General features: G+C 45.3%; 1 protein-coding gene across 2 annotated transcripts in view; it reads right to left on the reverse strand.

Moving 5' to 3' along the window:
- ATP8B1 (ATPase phospholipid transporting 8B1) overlaps positions 1–14,415 on the reverse strand; it is a 116,472-nt gene extending 102,057 nt beyond the window's left edge. For both annotated transcript variants that reach the window (XM_073213130.1, XM_037016190.2), the window contains exon 1: positions 14,205–14,415. The gene's annotated coding sequence lies outside the window, so the exon portion shown is untranslated. The remainder of the gene's footprint in view (positions 1–14,204) is intronic.
- Between the last annotated feature and the right edge of the window lie 5,639 nt (positions 14,416–20,054).

Here is a 20,054-nt window from a genome sequence, read left to right on the forward strand (position 1 = left end):
AGCAGCATCTCCATTACGAGAACGTGTGAGAATTGCAGAATTTCACCACCCACCAAACCCAGAGTCTACATTTTAACAAGATTCCCCAGGAGAGTCACACGCACATTAATGTTTAGAAGCCAATGTTTTACACTGTGGAAGTAGCCGCTTTCTGGATGGTCCATTGCATCCATGTGTGGGCATGACCAGGGACCAGATTTTCTTTAGGACCCATTTTTAGAGAGTATTTCCCCACCCCAACTGGAACTTTATCATTTCTCAAGCCTGGAGAGCCCCAAATCCTTGGTCAAGATTGCCCTCTGATGTAACCCCTTCTGGGGAAGCTTCCCGAACACCCCTCAACTGAGTCAGAAACTCCCTTCTTGGTGCTGCTGGCTGGCATTCCACCCTTCTCTCCCTCACCATTCCTCATCACCCACCCACCCAGGCAGCAACTACTACTAATATTCCACTAACAGTAACCAAACCTTACACTTCAGCTATTCCATCAGCCACTGAGCTATGGTGAGGCCAGATGCGGACCCTCTTCAGGAAGCTTCCAGCTTCAAAATTCCACAAACAAAGGTGACACTATAATAAGTATATGAAAAAGAGGACAGGCATACTGGGGAGAGACCTACTATAACTGGGGTGTCAGAGAATGCTCTGAGGAAATGACACTTGAGCCCAAGAGAAAAAGACGAGGAGTCATCCAGGGGAAGAGCCTTTTGTGAGAGCAACGAACATACAGGTCCTGGGACAGAAAAGGGCTCGGCGTGCTGCAGAAACCGAAGTAGGGCGAGAATGGAACTAGAAGGAGAAGCAGGGGTGGGAGCAAGCAGGGCCTGGTGAGCCATGGGAAGGAGGTCAGTGTTGCTCTATCTGCAACGATGAGCTACAGAGAAGCTTTGTGGCTGGGTACAGTCATGCTCCACGATGTGACTGGCTCTTCTGGGTTGGAGGGGGCAGGGTAGAAATGGGCATAGCAGGCAGGAGATTCGTGGATGGTCCCAGAGAGGGAGGGTGGTGGCTTGAGCTAAGGGGATGGCAGTGGAGATGATTGGGCGGCTTCAAAATCTTCTGGAGATAGAAGCAGATCTTGCAGATGAACTGGACATGGAGGTCAGGTTGCGGAAGTAGGGGAGAGAAAGGGATCACGGTTCAAGTCCAGATCTCTGGCGGAAGCACCAGTTAGAGAGGTGTCACCTTCTAAACTGGTTGGGGGCTCATGCTGGGTGTGTGTGTGTCTAGAGTGCTCAGGAGATACACAAGTGAGGTAACAGGCCAGCAGGAAGAAAAAACTGGCTGCAAAATAAATGCAGCAGGAATTGGCATGTTAATGGTATTTAAAGCCACAGAAACAGAAGTGATTATATGTCATGAACAAGATACATGCCTGGGACTGTGTCCTGAGGAACCCCAGTGTTTTAGGATTCCATCCCCAGTTTAGGGAAGGATTTCTTACTTTCAGCCCTACTGATATTTTAAGTGGAATACTTCTGTGTCTTGGTGGGGAAGGTGGGGTGCTGTCCTGTGTCTTGTAGGAGGTGGGGGCAACCCTGACCTCTACCACCAAATGCTAGTAATGTGCCCCAAGTTGTGACAACCTAAATGTCCCCAGGAGCCCAAATCACCTCTGGTTGATTAGGTTAGGGACACTTGGGCGAAGTCTTTCACAAACTCAGTGCCTGGCTTCAGAAAGTTCACAGCCAACTCAGGGTAAGAGTTCTACAAATTGTTTCAATTTTCTCATGTTCTGGCTTTGTGGACAAACACTTAAATTGATGGAATAAAACCAAACCTAGTATTCAGTTTGGCTTTGCTCCATCTAATCAGAAACCACTGCAGTCATACTAACTCCCAAAATACTCAAAAGATTTTGAACACTCTTCATCTTTACTGTCTCCTGACAGTAACATAACCGCAAACCGGAACAATGAGTGAATACAGGTGTTAGCTGTTTTTCCCTTGAATATGAATATTTTATAGCTCAGAGTTATAGAATGGTCTAGAAGTTTCCAAGTATCATTAGTAAAAAGATGTCACAAGAGCCCACTTTTCTGAGTAGGAGCTAAACTACAAATGATCCCTGGTATTTTGTGGCATTTCCAAAGATGGTAACACATTCCAGAAGTTGATGCAAACATCTTAAAATATCTATTTTTGTCTGTGGCTATTCACTAAGTAATAAGGTCCAAGAACTTGGTTATTCTCTGGCATCTTACGGAAGGAAGGAAAGCCAGAAAGTCCACTTGATCAGGCCATTGTGGATGCTTTTTATCCCAGAGTCACTGTTAAAACAACTAATTTCAACACCTCCTCTCAAAGAACATCTTGTAATAATGGGAGCACGTGCCAAGGACTGTTAAGTGTACAAGAGGGCACATCTCTGACTTCACTACAGTGTAACTGCAGAACAGCTATGAATTTCAGCACTGTGCTCTGGCTGGGCTACATCAGCGAGCCATGAAAAGGTGCTCTTCTCACCAAGGTGACAGCCTAGTGCAGAGAGTCAAACAGACCAGCTATTACCATCCAGTTCAGGCCTGGAACACCCCTGGGCCCACACCTGTCCGGCTTCTCATCTGTTTAAGATGAGGCCACTAAGGGATCCTGACTCACCCTTCCCTGCCACGGCTGGACATTACCTTAGAACCCTACTCCTCAACAACCTCTCGGCCGGTGGCTCGCAACCTGGAGGTGTCAGAACCTTCTGTGGGTTTTGTTCAGGCACAGACTGCTGGGCTCTGCCTCCCAAGTTTTGGATTCAGTAAGTCTACCTGGGGCCCCCAGTAGCGGTGACCTTGCCACTTCTGGGACCACACTTGGAAAACCATGTCTAGGCCACTACTCGTACTCAAGCCAAACTGGCAAATGCAATAAAAGCTAGCTGCCATCTCTGGGACTGCATGAGCCACGCTGGGACAGGGTATACAGAAACCAACCGGAACAAAGGTGGGGCCCCTTCCAGGTGAAGGATCAGGAAGTCTCCCAGGAGGAAGTAGCACCTGGTCAGCAGGTAGAGAGGGGAGGAGAAAGAGAGACACAGGCAAAGGGCACAGCATATGCAGAGACCCTGCAGCAGAGAGAGGGTGCTCTATGCCAACTGAATTCTACGTAAAAAGAGAAAAGACCTTTCTATCAGGGAAAGTCAGAAGCAACCACACCATTAACCTCAGGAATGCAAACATTCCTTCTCTACTAAAAGTATTTTAATGATCAAATATTTCATGGTCATCCTTTTTGTGCACTGAATGCCTTCCTCCTTAAACTATAGCCTGTGCTTTAAGAAAGTCTATCACAATGCCAGGATTATCAAATACAAATAACCCTGCTGTTTCAATATCACCACTCAGGATATTGCAGAGGGAGGCTGCTCAGAGTTAGTCTAAAGGTGGGGCCTGCAACAGTCCAGGAAGACCTTTTAAGTGGACACCAACTGCAGCAGAGGGAGGGCAGAAAGGATCCAATAAATTTAACATAAACAGGGATGTTAGAGCTGGGCATTTGCTGGATGTCTTCTCACCTAGGCCCCTTCAGCTCAATAACAAAACACAGCTGTCTAAAGCCTCATGAAAACGAGGAACCCCCAAAAATGTTAGAATGAGTTAAAAAAAAACACCAAGATTTGTTTGGGTTCAAAGGAGAGATGCTACCACCTTTGCCTAGTAAGAGGGGTTAAAATACAGGCAGATATGGAAGATAACACTGACTTGAAGGCACTGGGACAGGAAAACGATCCCTCACCACTTCGAACTTAGTCAGACAAATTCTAAAGTATACAAGGACCGCCCCACAGGCTGTTAGAATAGAGATGTTATTTACAAGACTTGAAGTATTCAAATATAAAATGGTGAAGACAATAAATTTTACGATATTAAATTCTTAGAGCAATCATTGGAAATCACTGCACGATGCCTAAGACAACACAGCAAACAAAATTTTACTAGCAAATAAAACATTTCATTTCTTGCAATCGTTACAAACTTTTATATTCCCTTAGTCCTGCGCCAAGTGAAATTAACACCATATTATGCTGACCGATTTCCTTATACACATGCAGAGGAACCTGTATATAAGACGACATAACTTCACTCAATAAAAGTGGATATAAAGTCCCATCTAGAAAACTGAAGCTGGGGGGCAGGGGGTACACTACAGATTTCCTCCTGTTATTCTGGCTTAGCTCTTGCCACAAACTTCTTTTTCAAAACTGCTTTTTAGTGTCTTATTGATTGCATAGCTTTACCGATTTTTAGCTTAAAAAACAAAAGACCCTTTCATTTAAAAATGGTCACACCTCAGTGGTTAGGTACATGAGTATTGGTATTTTACTTTCCTCAAAATTTCTCCAAATAGAAAAAAAAACATTTAAAATAAAAAAGCCTCATTTGAAATTTTATAAACCTCCTACAGGGACCTGTAGTATTCATTGTGTAGACACAAAATTACTTTAGAAAGTGACTATGGAATGAACAAAACAGAACCCACTGTACATATCTGCCATCGGAAAAGCAAATGTTTCTTTTTCCATTGGGTGACAACCATTACTGCCTTGTACTTTAGTTAGATGTGGTTTTGCCTGATTCCCCTACTGCACATTAAATATCTGAAAAGCAAGGACTATTTCTAACATGGCTATAGTTTCCTAAAGTCAGTATTAAATATGTAATTATGACCTTCCAAGCTGCCATCAAGGCGAGGGTCTGTTTAGTCATTCATTCAACGCACATTTGTTGAGTTCCTACTGTATGCCAGGAGCTGTGGTTAGCATTGGCTGCCCACAGCATATGTGTGTTCCCAGAGAAATACAGAAGAAACCCCCAAAAATATAGAATATGTGCAATCTGTATTGGGGCCTGTAGGTACTGGAGGTGTCCACTGAGACTGCTACGCTTTAAGCATCAGGATTTCAAATATCCCAGTAAACATCATTGTTAGTAAAACAATGCCTCATTCTGGAAGAAACTGAGCTGGCTATTTCAGAATGCGGGCCCGTAATTCTTCACCAATACTAACCATGACATCACGCTGAATGTACCGGGAGTCTGCCTGTATCTGCCAATGAAGCATATGGTCCATGCCCTCTTCCATCTACATGCATGAAATTATTTCCACCATATAAATTTTAAAATTTGGAATCTTATGCAAATGAGATGGTGCAGAGACACAGAATTACATCAAGATGTCCTAAAAAACATCAGGGGGATGACCTGAAACGTGAAGAAATAGGAGCTTATAAAACTAACTGTGGAGCACTGAACAGAAGTTTGGGAGGTGGCCTCGCCCAGTTCTGGCCATGCAGCACCCACCCAGACCTTGCTTTCCCTTGGGTTTCTCAACTGTTCCATGGGGATAATGTCTGTCCTAACAGCTCCCAAATGACAATATTTTAAAACTATGCAGTGGTCTATAAACATAAAGCATTGCTATCACTAGCCAATGTCAAAGAACTGGTCAGTAACTTTGTCAGATCTGACATCTTCTCAACCCAGGGCCTGTTCCCCAATAGCAGCCTGCTGTGTATTACAAATAATGAGTATTCATTAAAGACCAAGAAAATAAAACAACGCAGCCACTTTGAGAGACTAGGAAAAACAATCCTCACACCCCACCACCCCCAAATTTAAAAAAAAGAAATGCATAGAAGATCAAGGAGTTACCAAATGGAGCTTGCTTTATACAAATAGTCCTCAAATTATAAATATCTCCATGTTCCAAATGTTCAATTCTGACTAATGTTGCCAAATAAAATAAAGGATATGAAGTTAAATTTTTCTTTTAGCTAAACGATAAATACTTTTCAGTGTAAGTGTACCTCAAATATTGCATGGGACATACTTATGTTTAAAAAATTATTTGTTGTTTATCTGAGATTGAAATGTAACTGTTTGCCTGTATTTTTAGTTGATAACCTATTTCTGAGCACTTGTACTGCTTTTCCAACTCCCAGTTGTGAGAACCAGAAAGAATTCTCACCTTAGGAGTCTAGAAACCTGAGTCCAAGGTCCGGTTTTGACAATTACTAGCTCTGAGACCTCAGGCAACCTCTAGTTCCTTCACTTGCAAAAAGGCGCCAGTAAATACACACACTGCAGGACTGAGTGAGCAAATACTAAAAACCATTGAACTGTATGCTTTAAAAGGATGAAGTGTATGGTACATGAATTGTGTCTCAATAAAGCTGTTTTAAAAAAATAATAATAATGCATACGAAGACAGGGGTGGCCCGCCTGTATTTGAACGTTGGTGAGAGCTTGCCTTCCCAATGAGGCCACACACAGCAAGGTGGTGAGAAGGCAGCAGGATCGCCGCAGGGCCCTGGAGGGGCAGCCTGAGTTCTCTGGCAGCAGACCCCAAATCACCTCCCTTTCTTAGCACCACGCATCTCTCCCCACCAAGGCAGGAGGACATGCTCAGGTGAAAAGCAAAGGTGAAGTTCTCTGAACCCAAACCCTATGTAAATATGCCTATTTCTGATGAACTTCTTTATAACTTATGAGTGATCCTAACAGAGCCCATTAAATTCATAGCATTTTGAAACTCAGATTTCTGTTTGCAAACCAGGTTGTGCCAAGTAAGTTAGCTTCGGCTCCTCTGTGTCTCATGCCACACGGTCTATATGTCTGGAAATCCTGTTGGCTCTACCTTTAAAATATATCCACACCTTCTTTCTCTCAGACATCCCACCTGGTCCAAGCCTCCAAGGTCGCTTGGTGTGCTAACTGGTCTCCCCACCCAGGAGTCTCCCCCTGGCCTGGTCTCCCCACAGCAAACAGAAGGACCCTTTGAAAACAGTCAGATGACAGGTCACACTACTCCAACGGGCAACGCCCAGCCGCCCAGCACTGACTCCCCCACACCCTGACCTTGCACAAGCCAAAGTCCTTCCATGTTGAGGAAGCCCCACGTGCTGGGGCTCCCCAACCTCTCTGCTCTTGCTCCCACTCCCTCATCCCTCCCCAGGTTTGAGGAACAGCTGACTACCTGTTCATTAGCCCAGCCAGACACTTGCCCATTGGGGCCTCTGGCTCCGGACTCATTGTTCCCCTCTGCCTGGGGTAGTCGGCTCCCAGATCTCCACGATGCACCCCTCCCTGCTGCATCTCTGCTCACATCGCCTCCCCTACTGTACCCCACCCCTCCCCTTTGCCCTATCCAGCTTTCTCTTTCTATCTGCCTACAGCACTTACCTTCAAACATACATACCATATGACTTATCTATTTATTATCTTTATCTACTGCCTCTCTCTCCTCTCTACAGTGTGAGCTCCTTGAGGACAGGCTCTTTATCTACTTGATTAATTGACAGATGCCAAGTGCCCAGGACCCGGGATATGCTTCCTCCATATGCAGTGGCTGGCCGGCTGCCTAAATGAGGCCTCTTTTGTGTCAGACATTGTAAAGCTAAGGAGGAGGGTCCGTTCCGAATGACTGGAGAGATAGGGGGTTCCCTGGGAAAAGCAGAGTTTATCTCTTTGGCCATGCAAACTGGAACTCAGGAGAGGAGACCAATAGAAAATGGAGAGTATGAGGCCTGAGCAAAGTTCTTCAGCTTCAACAAGAGTACTGGTCCGAGTCATCTCAAAGATTCAGGACACACGGTATGCTGCGTGTGTCACCACACAGAGGTTCTCAAATGACCTTTGAGGATTTTCATCATGTTTCTCTATGTAAAAAGCGGAGCCTAAGACTAATCAAAAAAAAAAATTCCAAGTGATCTTAACCAAGTTCATCTGGACAAGGTATCAAACCTCCAAGGGATTAGCCATGTTTGCCCCAATACCCTTTTTGTGCCTGTGACTGGCATAGGATAGGAAGGTGGAGTGAGACCCAAGGATGGTGGTGGTGGGGGTTAGTTTGAGGATTTTTTTAACTAAAAAAAAAAAAACCCTGCTTTTTAAACATGAAAATCCTTAGTTTAGCTAATTTTCAGGGCACCGTATGAGCATAAACTCACATGGGAGTCTGTAGTTCTCTAGAAAATATAGATTAAGATGTCCATAATCTAACAGACTGACATCTAACCATTACAGAAAGGCTTCTGTTTTTATCCTGCTAATGTACAAGCACATTATTACACAAATGCAACATCTGATAATTCTGCCATCCTACAGTCTATAACTGACCTTTTGCCTTGAAGCTTATTTTTGAAAACCACAGATTCTACCCAAAAGTAGAAAACAATCTGTTTTTAAGTATTCAATTTTTCAAACATTTAAATAACCAGTTTTTCTCACCTTCTAATCCTCCATCCACCAAAAAAATAAAAATATTTTTTTTAATCCAAGTCAATTCTGGAGGAAAGTTAAGGATTGTTTTCTCCACTCCAGAACATCCTCCCTGGGAGACAGCTGTGGTGTGCTGAGGTCTCCAAATCATGCAGCCAGGTCTCCTGAGCTTTTGCACCCACCCTGGCACAGAGCATGGTGTTGGCCACCCCAGGCCAGATGGCTAATGGGATGCTTGAAGGACCACCAGCTGCCTACGAGCAGCAGCAGATGAAAAGTGTGTGGCTGCTCTCACCATCCTCCCCACAGCTCCTGCCTTCTTATCCCCAAGCTGTTTACGAAGAACGTATGGTATTAAATACTATATGTTCTGGCCCATCTTAACCACTTTCTAAGAAAAATTAATCTCACAATACCAAGAAGGATCTCAAAAACTTCCATGAACAGATACTTGTATGTCCATGTTCACATCAGCATTAATCACAACAGCCAAAGAGGCACACAACCCAAGTGTCCACTGACAGATGAACAGATAATAAAATGTTGTCTATACACGATGGACTATTATTAAGCCTTGAAAAGGAAATAGAAAGAAATCCTGACACTGTTACGATGCGGATGAACCTTGCGGATATTTTGCAGAGTGAAATAAGCCTGATGTAAAAAGACAAATATCGCATGATCCCACATACATGAGGTACTTTGAAATAGCCAAATTTAGAGATAAAGTAGAAGAGACGTTATCAGGGGTTGCAGAGAGTGAGAAAGGTGGAGTCACTGTGTAATGGGTACAGAGTTTCAGACAGGATGATGAAAAAGCTCTGGAGATCGATAGCGGCAGTAGTTGCACGATATTGTGAATGTGTTTAATGCCACTGAAATGTATGCTTAAAATGGCTAAAATGGGAAATTTCATAAATTAAACCAAAATGCCAATGAAATAAACTTCTGCCCTAAGGTGAGATCATGAGGAAACTGCTCTCCTCCCAATGTTGTTTTGGTACCAAAAACAGTACAGCTTTTCACTTAATTCTCAGAATCTCTACAGACCAGTGAACATTGTTTTATCAGAAATTCTGGAGGCTTATATAGCATTTGCTAGGGCCTGGCTTCAACGCCCACACAATTATTTCCAATATGAGAGTAGCGCCAATATTTCCCAGCATGAAATGTACAACATCTGCCCATGTCAGTATTAAACCACACAAATCAAATCGTTATCTACTTTCTTATAGAGAATGTTCTGGATCCACAGTTCATCTGTGGGTCTCATAGAATGGCCTAAGTAGGTTACTGCATCGCCCAAGAAGACAGAACGAGGAGTTGTAGACAAGTCACATCATACTCAATAAAAACAGTCATACATCCAACCATGAGAGTTTTTCCAAACAGCAAGAATGGACAGCCAGAGACTGTGAGGATAATGCGTGGTGCCTGAGGAGTTCCAATGAGCATATGCCAGCTCAACTCCATTTAAAGGTTAGAAAACTGATTTCAAACACAGCCTGCTCTAAACCAAACAAACCTCAACTGTGGTGGAACAAAAGCCACTCAGCAAAGAGACAAAGCCATAAACGACAGCCCTGTAAATAAAGACCAAAGCGCAAGCCAAAGGTCAGGCTACACAGGCACTCAGTGCAGAAGCGCCAGGCTCCCTGGGGACTGCAGCGGGAGGTGGCCATCGCCACGGAACTGCCCCAGGGGAAGGGTGATAAATGCACGCCAGGAGCCAGGGCCTTTCCATGAGTGCTGGCACCACAGCCCCTCCGCTGCTTCCAGGTCCAGCTCTTCCTTATTAAATGCAAATGTACTAGACTTGGGGCCTGACAAGGAACAGAGAGCTGCAGACCTGCAGGTGGCCTGGTCCAGCCTCCAGGGTCTAAGGCCGCCCTGTCTCCATGCAGAGAGGGACAACATCCAGAGCAGAGAGAGAGAGAACAACTGATCTACTTTCTCACCAAAGAAGCAGAAGAAGAAAAAGAACCAACACCACAACTCAGGCCCCAGGCAGTCACAGGCTCCAAGACGCAGGCAGGGAACCCAGCGCAGTACCTGGAGAGGATGCTCAGGCCATTTTAAAAATGAATGGATGAATGGGATTGCACCAAGGTCACTGTCATTAGCATCATTTACCAGGCACCACAACTAAAAAAAACCACATGGGGAGCACTGATGCTTTAAAGACTCAAGGCCCAAGAATGCCTGAGTTTTAAACAGGGAAGGGTAATCTTTTAAAATAAAACAGGAGTAGAGGTGGGGCTATCGAAAGAAAGGTATCTGGGAGACAGAGCAGCACTCAGTATGTCCCAAGGGTCTCCACTGTGCAGGAGGAGAGGGCAACCAAGTTGGAGCGGCCAGGGTCCCTAGGCCACTGAGCACCCTGGTCCTTCCTGTATGCTGTCCCCGGATGCCTGTGCTCCAGACCTCAAGCCCTGGATTTGGAGGTTAAGAACCTCACCCCCACTCTAGGGAACTTTTCTGCCAGTGCCTGGTGCATGTAGGCACCTATGTTTGCTAAATAAACACTAACACACACAGCGATTCTGTTTCCTCCATATTCTAGGAGAAAGCAATTGCTAGATGACCGACAAATATTTATTGAGTGATACCAACAACAGTATTGTTAATGACTACTTTTTATTGAGCTCTGTGCTGATTCCTTTTAGCTATATTCTCTTATTTACAACTCAGGACAGAGCCTTGTGAGGTTACTAGTACTAATACTATTCCATTTTACAGAAAAGAAAACTGAAGCTTAAAGGGATTTAGTGACCTGTCCTAGGTTACAGAGCTAGGAAGCAGTGAGGCCTATATTCCAAGCTAGGTCAAAGGACTCCAAAGCAGGTGCTACCAACCTCTATTTTACTGCTGCCTCTGGGCCCAGTGTTGCTGGGACCAGTTATCAACCATATTTCCTATTGAGCATGGTTTGGCAACAATTTATTTAAAAATATAGTGCATTTAGAAGTATTAGTAAAAGTACTAATGTGTTCCTAAATAATCAGATAAAAATGCCTTTGTTTTCTAAGAACAAAAATGAGAAATAAGATTGTTTTCTATATACATATATGTTTTCTAGACTCTTCCTCCATAATGCCAAGGTCTTCAGTGACACAGACCTCCAAATATCTTAGACTGGCTATTATTACTATTTGTAGCTGGGCACAGAGATAGGGAGTGAGGAGTAACTTGGTTAACAGAATAAAAAAGGATAAGCTATCTTCTTTTTGTGCTATTAAAACTCTTCTGGCAGGAAATTAATTATTACTTATCTTAATAAGTAGCAAAACACCTACAGTGTTATGAATACAATTAATCTAATTGAATGATGTCAACAAACACAGGAAAACTCCTAAGATACCTAAAGGCACCACAAACAAACACTTCAAAGGAGTTTAATAGAGAAGAAATTCTAAAATTCAGTGCTTAAGAAACTTGAAAGGCACCTCCCTTTAGAGATACAGACCATGAACGGACCCCACAAAACTTGTTCTAATACCTAAAAAGCAAGTTCCTCTACATTCATAAGAGCACAGGCTTCTTTTACAATGATTGGAACTAAAGAGCAAACGTAGTAGATTCAAGTCTCTCTAGAGTGGGTTATAAGGGTCACCAGGATGCCATGAATGTTGCTTGTGGAAAATCAAAATGGAATTAAAACTAGTAAGGCAATAAAATATTTAAAACTACCCCAAGTTTCTGGGCATCACATTAACTTTTTTTTTTAATCAGGTAAATAAAGAAAATAAGAAAACGGTATTCAAACACCGACTATGGATTAAGGGATATTCACCTGTTCATGTAATTCTCTTAACTCAGGGAGGTTGCTAACATCTTTTTCCCAGCAAATGAGTAAACTGAGGTTCAGAAAATTTAGGAAGTCATCTAGCTTGTACAACTTACTTTAAAAGTTAGTAAGTAGAATAAAAATTAATTGTAAAAATCATATGTAATTTAAAGTAAGAGAACTGAAATCTGGGAATCTAAATTTGTATGTTTCCCACTACTCTTTGCTTTAAAAGGGAGAGAGAGAGAATAAAGGCAAGAAAAGCAGGCAGGCAGGGAAGGAAACATTTTCCAGCCATCTCTGGTCAGTGCCATTACTGCTAAGACCCCCAAGAGACTGAAATCTAGGTGAAACATGGAACCAGTCCTGAACTTGCCTTATACCTACAGACTTTCTGCTAAGTCATTTGCTTTACTAAGTCATTACTTTAAAGCCTTGATTTAAAACAAACAAAAACCCTCCCAGTCCTATCACTATCAAGTAATAAGTGCATACTGGTATGCATTTTCCTTGCCAGAGCTGCTCTCACACAAGGCGTGTGCATTTACTGCTAATCAGCGTGAGTCTTGTTTGTCCTTCAATAATACACAGAATCCCCAAGTCACCCAAGCCAGCCACTAGAAAATGGCAAATGAAGAAAAGCAGTTAAGGTTTCCTACCTAAAATTAGAACAAGGAAGCCTCTACTACATAAAACCATTAAGAGAATTCAGAGGAGTAATTACAGGCAGGCAGCCTCCACCACCGGAAAGTAGTCAGCTAATAACCATTAATCTTCTTTTGCACAGTATATGCATTTCTGATAGGTTTTAATAAGAACTTCAACAACAGGCCCAGAATTCATGAATGGCATTTTAGGTCTAACACAAAAGTACTCCTGAGACAGTGAAAACTAGAACTTTACTTCACATTTTGTGTTGTTTCTTCATTTTACACGTGCTTGTATTTACTGTCGCTGGAGACTAACACATCATTTTTAGTTTTTGCTTCTAAAAGCAGTTAACCTCTTTCCATAACCTATTGTGTGCCAGGTGATCTTCAAACACTTCACCTGTGTTGTCTCATGTAATTCTCCAGGAGCGGAGTCAGAAGTATTAAGGCAATGCAACCAGAAGACAAGACAGAATCTTTTTTCAACCCAACCGGGAGGGCAGTTTCTGGGAGGCGAGCTTGGCGCTGTCCGGAGCGCTCCAGGGACACAGTGGGCAGGCCGAAATGATCTGGTAGGGATGCCCGGCACTTATGGGGCGTAAATGTGGTCCAGGTTCCCCTAATTTGTGTGTCACCCCCTTTCATCCCTCAGGTCCGCATCCCCTCTGTACCCTTGTCTTCCTACAACTGTGGTGGATCTGCGTGCACCCTTCCCTCTCAGGGATCAGGCGCCCACACTCCCTCTGAGAAATTGGGCGGAGAATTCAAGGCTTTTCTTTCGCTTGGGGAGTAGTGGTGAAAACACTCGCCATTCTCTGTAACTCCCCCTCCCAACAAGTTGCCCCTCTGCACGCACACAGGGCGGACAGCGCTGGGCATTAAACTGGGTAGGGAAGCTGATGGCCTGTGACGGTGCCATGGGAGCTGGCAGATACGATGCTACAATCACCGGGAAAGCAGTGGCCCTATTCCCCATCACCTCTCAACCTGCTCACGGAAGATGTCTGGAGGGTGCCCGGTCCTGCAGCAGGCGCGGCCCCGACGATCTCACCCTCCATCCCTCCCGCGGGTGCGCCCAGATACACTTGGTCCTAAGGTCTTTTTCGGGCGCGGTGGCATCGGCTCCCAGAGGGAACAACGGCAGATCCCCGCCACGGAAGACTTCCAGAAGCCCGGCAGACACTGCAGGGACGCCAGCTATAGTCCTCACGGACCCGCAGCCCCGCCAGGCTTGACCCCCGGAGCTTAACGTCAGTGCGCGTAGCGATCCAACCAAGAACCTAAAACTCCTCCCGCGAGTTCCGTCTCTCGCCAGCAGATGAAAACCCCACGGACCTCTCCACTGCGCTGCCTGCCCAGCCAGCTGTGCCTTCCCATCCCCGAGGCCTCGGAGGCTCCAGGCACCCTCACCCAGATCCCATCCGTACGAACTCAGGAGCCCGAGGACGCGGACAGCCGCTGTCACCGCATCCCGGACCCCCGGGGTCTGCCCGCCGCAGGGCGGAGGCGGGCCGGGTGCGGCGGGCCGGGGGTTCCGGGCGCCCGGTCCCTCCTTACCTGGCGCTCGTGGGCCCCGGCTGGGACATCCGCCGGGTGCGCGCCTCTCCGCGCGCCCGCTGAGCACCTGGCCGCCGCCCGGCCTCGGCGCTGGCCGCCGCGCTAGCGCTTCATGGCGCACGGGGACTGGCCCGCGGCCCCGGGAAGCGTGTCCGGTCGGCGGCGGCTCCCCCGGCTCTCGCGGCTCGCCAATGGCTCCCCGCCTACCCCCGCCCGCGTCCGCGCCCGTCCTCTGCTGCCGCCCTTTTCCCTCCGCTCCCCGGGACCGGCCAAACTGGTTTCTCCGCTCCGGGGTGGTGCCCGCCGTCACCCTCCGGCCGCCGCGGCCGCCGCGCGCGGTTGGGGCTGGGGCTGGGGCTGGGGGCGGGTCCGGCCGTCTGCCCTCCCTCGTTCCCTCCCGGGGGTGGAGAGCGGAGGCGCGGCCCAGCACCAGCCTCGCGTCCGCCGTGGGCCCGGGCAGCGGGCGGGCACCGCGCCGTGCCCCGAGCGCTCCCCTCCTCGCCCGACCGGTGACCCGGCAGCCGCGGACCCTCTCGGCACCCCCGGGGCGTGCTCGCCTCGCCGCACCCCCAAGCGCGCGTCACTCTCCCGCCGCACTCGGCTGGCCTGGCCGCTGCCCGGGGTCGGTGACCGCGACGGCCTGGAAAGCTGGCGGGGCACTGCTGGCCTGGGACCTGAGCTCCCTCGGTAAGGAGAAGCTGTGCCATCTCGACGCCAAGTCACGTTCCGGAACCTGCCACCGAATTTGCGTCGCGGTTCACCGCGCTGAGCGTGGTTAAGAGGCGGCCCCGAAAGACGTTGAGAAACTCATTCTGTAACTGCAGCAAACACGCTTTCTGTGGACACCTGTCTCCTTACCTTTACGGGTTTGGGTTCAAAAGGAGCCCAGGTGCGGCCTTTGAATGCGAGGTGTAGTGGGAGGTTCTGGACTCGCGTGCACAGTTGTGAGCTGTGTGTGCCCCGGGCGTGTGAACTGCGCTTCCCCCGCATGTGTATACATTACACTCCTTGTACCGAAAACTCTCCCCTCTACAGAATTTTACTGCTCACTATGGACAAGTCGCTGGGATAATAATAGAGGAAAGTCAAAGATGAGTCAGAGTTGGCTTAAAATGTAATAGAAGGGATATATTGGTAGATAAATATCTAGTTACCTGCAGATCAGAGACTCAGGTCATCGGCCTGAGAGTTCAGACTCCTAACTGGGGACTGAAGGGAGACTTCACTGGGGAGGCCATGCACGTGGTAGGACCCAAAGATGCACACTTTCAGGGATCGGAGTTGTGCAGAGAGGGGTCTCAAAGACTGGCCCACTGATTTGGTCTTCAGATATATGAGTCACCTGACATTGTTAAAACCTAGACTGCCCTGGGTTTTTTTGTGTTTCTGTGGGGTTTTTTTTTTTTTTTCATTAGTCACACTTGATCTTTGACTAGGTGGTGCTGATTAGTCAATTAATCTCTCTGGGCCACAGTTTCTGCATCTGCAAAATGAGGGTGGGCCAGATCCTCTCAAATGGCTCCTTCCAGTGCTAATTTTTGGAACCCAACAGAGAAAAGGTACTGAGGTTAGACAACACAGGGCCTGTTTAGTGACAGTGGCATGGACCTGTCCCCTGGCAGTGCAGTGGTAATACATCAGGCCATGAGGGAACTAGGGCCTGGAAGCTCCCTAATGCAGGCAGGCTAAAGAGTTCGGACTTGCCCTTGGCAGTGTCTGCCAACCATTGCAAGTTTTTTATCACAGCAGTGACATGATAGAGGTTGTATTTTAGGGAAAGTAATGGGGGTAGTTTGGAAGAAAAGGCTGAAGATGGGGGGCTGTCACTTCAGAGGTTAGTACAGCAGCATAGGTGAGCCTGAAGGAGTAGCCAGCGGAAATGAGAAGGAGGAGCTTGTAGGGTCTCCACTGAAGAGATGGTCAGGGTGCAGATAGCCAGAACCTGCAACTGCCTGGCATCCAGAAGCTCAGGAGATGGCCACATTCTCCAAACGGGCATTAGCAGGAACAGCAGAGTCAGAAGGAGAGAGACCGCTGAGGGCATGGCCCTGCCAGAGCAAATGCTAGTAAACCTAGGAATCAAGAGATGACTCTAGACTAAAGGAGGGATCTTTTCCTTCTTGCAGATCCTCCACAATGCTCAATCTGTCCAAGAAAACATTGCACAGAAGAGAGACTACAGTAAGACGCAGCCAATCCACACCCACAGCCAGATCTGATAAATACCACTCCTGCGGCTACATTTAACACCCTTGTGTAGACACTGAAGACCTCAAGCTAGGTTGCTTCTCTTACAGACCACATGGGGTGGAGTGAAGCGGGCCGGGGGTAAGGTGTGGACAAGGAGACACACTGGCTATTGCTTCAAAGATTCATTCATTCAACAAATGTTTATTGAGTGCCTACTATGTGCTAGACACTCTTCTAGTTGTTTGGATACATTAGTGTACCAATTAGGCAAATTGGATCTTAAAAGGCAACAAATGCTTTGAAAAAATGAAACAAGACTGGCTGGAGGGGACCCCCAAGGGGAGCTGTAAAAGTTCTATTATGTCTCTATCTGGGTGGTGGCTAGGTGATGGTATACATAAGGAAGAGTTCACCAACCTGCACAAGTACGATTTGTACACTGAAATACAAAAATAGAGCAAGTAAAAAAATCAAGAGTGGAAGAATGAGATGCAATTTTAAATAATGTCATCAGGGCAGGCTTCATAAAGAGTCACCTTTGAAAAAGACTTGCAAGGAGGTAAAGTTTCATTCCAGGTGAGATCAGTTCTTTGAAAACTCCTGTAACCCTTGAGTTAGGGGCATGTTCAAACCTTGTCTTAGTGAGTTTCCCTCACGTAGCCTTCTGCCTGCCCGGTCATTGGGAAGGAGGCTCTCAGAGCATGTGACTGATGTTGCTGATGGAAGAAGTAGCTCAACTGGATGCCCTGACCCTTGTCCTCTCTGAGAGAACCATGCCAGATTTCAGGGTGCCTTGCCAGGTCAATGACTGAAAGTGTCTCATGCACGCAACAAGGATTAATTTTGAAATGTGTTTAAATGAGTCCTTTGAGAAATGGCTTCTTCATCCTGGTGGCACCCCTGATCCCACTAGCCTAGATGATTCTTCCTCAGCATCCCCAGATCAGATTGAATAAGCACTCTGGTTTTATTTAGAAGCCACTCCATTCAGCCACCAACACCTTTACCTTGAGAGCTGCTGGGGGAAATAATTAAATCTAACAGAAACAGTCATTTCTAAAAAAGGGTGATAATGCTTTCAGCTCTTGTAGTTCGTAATATCCTCCATTTGCTTTTCTGTCCCTTTTCTTGGCAATGTTCCTTTGCATTTCCATGATGTGGGTAGAAAGGCTGGGGACCATGCCAAGAGAATTAGCTCAATTTTACTGAAAATTCATTTCCTTGACTTTTTTTTTTCTACAAGATAAGAGCTAAGGGATAAAAGATACGTGTAAAGGGAGGTGACACTGCCTTGTTCAGGTCTTTGCTAAGCTCAGGGTCATTTAAGCCAAAGCATTTACTGCCAATGGAAAGGTATACAATAGCACTGGCTGCTATTGTAACCCGAGTTTGGCAGTCAAGATTAACTCAGCTGGAAGGTGAATTCTTCGCAGCCATTGTCTAAAGGAGCTCCAGAATTTTAAACATGATAAGAAGGTACCTCTTATGTTAACCTGCCTTTGCAATAAGTGAAATTAGAAGCTTTAGTCTGTCCCACTTTCTTTTCTTTTTATTTAAAACAACAGACACAGATGAGATATTCTGTTGTCTCTGCACAAATAATTTTCCAAATTTCTTTTAACTTATATGCTTCCCACCTCCTTTACTACTTGGTGACTTCTTTCTTCTGCCCAACAGCTTAAATAAAAAATTGGATTGCAAAAGAATCATTAAACATCAGGTAAGTAAGCATGTCTCGGTTAATTATTATCACCCATCCTCAACATGCAAAAGATGTTGGGAGATATTATTCCTGGATGTAATTTTTAAATTCACATTTTCTTTTATATTTATTAGTATATAAATGTATGCGATTAGTCTACAGTTTTTCTTTTCTATGAGGAGATTTTAATAATCTAGTGTCTATGTGGAAATATAATAACCATTCCATTGACCTGGAGTGAATAATATCAGTTAAACTTAATTCACATAATTAATTTAGATTTTAATCAATAGTTTTCCAAAATGCTTTGTGATCATGGTTAGTATATGTAGCCATGTTTTTATGTAATTGTAAGAAGTCCATATGTATTATCAGATGCTCCGTTTTCATCATTTATGATTATTTATGATGATTAGGAAAACACATTGACCTTTTTTTACTTCATTCTAGAAAAGAGTAGCTAACCTTATAAATTAATTCACAAAGAGGTGTCAAGACTTAAAATACTTTCATACACTTTCCTTACAAAACATATAGGCCTTCGTAGTTTTCAATATTTTGTATCCAAATGAATAAGTTAAAAAGATGGAAATTTCACAATAGCAAATGATGATTAGGAAGTCTGTATTTTTTACTATTCAAATCGTATTTCTTAGTCAGCTGCTAACCTCTTTTTCTTTTTCTTTTTTCTTTTGTTTACATTTAGATTCCTGATACATTTGGAATTTATGTCTTTGGTATGGTATAAAATGTTAGTCTAATTTTATTTTTCCAAATGTCTCACCAGACATCTCAGCATCATTTATTTAAAAGCCCACATTTGCTTCAGTGATTTGAGATGGCACTTATATCATATCCTAATCAGACACTTGCAACTGTTTCTATTCTGGTCTGTTTCCTCTGTGTGCCCCAGCCCCAAACTGTGTTCATGAGAAAGGCTTGCTAGTTTTAGTTAATGTCTCCTCACTCATAGCTTTTCTTTTTTTCCCAGGCTTATTGAGATATAATTGACATATAACACTGAGCAAGTTTAAAGTATACAATGTGATGATTTGATACACATATATATCCCAAAATGTTTACCATATAAGTTTAGTGACCACAACCTTCCCCTCTTTTTCTTACAAATTAGAGCTGTGTGTCAAGAGAGGGTTGAAACACATTATATATCTTTGTTCAAAGGTATTACAAATGGGAGCAATAGAAAATAGATGCTCTTTATTCTTGCTGCACAAACAGTTGCCCAGACATATTCATTGTACATTTAATGCTCATTTGTACTCCGATGCCTCCAATTCATCCTGTAGCTTTAAATACCCAAGCTCCTGTGAGTTCCCAGAGGTTGTTTATTGAAAGGCCCTCAGGGGGCTCTGCCCCCTGATTAGTACAGAACAAATGCTTTTTGGGGCAGTGTTTCCTTTCATGTTTCTCTTTGGAATGGTACTTGACAAGTGCTGTGTAAATTGAATCTGAGACAACAGAAAAATCATCTGTTTCCCCAGTCTGACCCTCACCTGCTGGCCCAGAGTCCCACAGATCCCTCAAAGAGTCAGGCGGTTTCCCAGAGGCCAGCTTCCGAGGACTCGCAGGCAGTTCTGGCTGGCTATGTAGCAGGCACCCTCTGTCTCTCTCCTGTCACCCTGGCACTAAAGTGCTGCATCAGCCAGGAGCCACTGTCCTCTCTCGGGCCCTGCCATGCCCAACTCCCCGGAGTCTCCAAGTGAAGCAACCTGTCCCTGGGTCTGTGGGAGAAGAAATGTAGTAACAGAGGACATGCCTCTCCTCCACTCTCAGTAGGGTCCAGGGCACTGACATGTGGACTCCAATATCTTACCACAGCCCTGGAACCCAAGAATAACCCATAAGGACAAGGGAGAGCTAACCTATAAAACCTGTCCTACATTCACGGCAACCATGTCCTCTAAACTAATAGGGATTTGATAGCGCTCAAAGCGTGT

The sequence above is a fragment of the Manis javanica genome, chromosome 9, assembly GCF_040802235.1.
Source record: "Manis javanica isolate MJ-LG chromosome 9, MJ_LKY, whole genome shotgun sequence".
In the NCBI taxonomy this organism is placed as follows: Eukaryota; Metazoa; Chordata; class Mammalia; order Pholidota; family Manidae; genus Manis; species Manis javanica.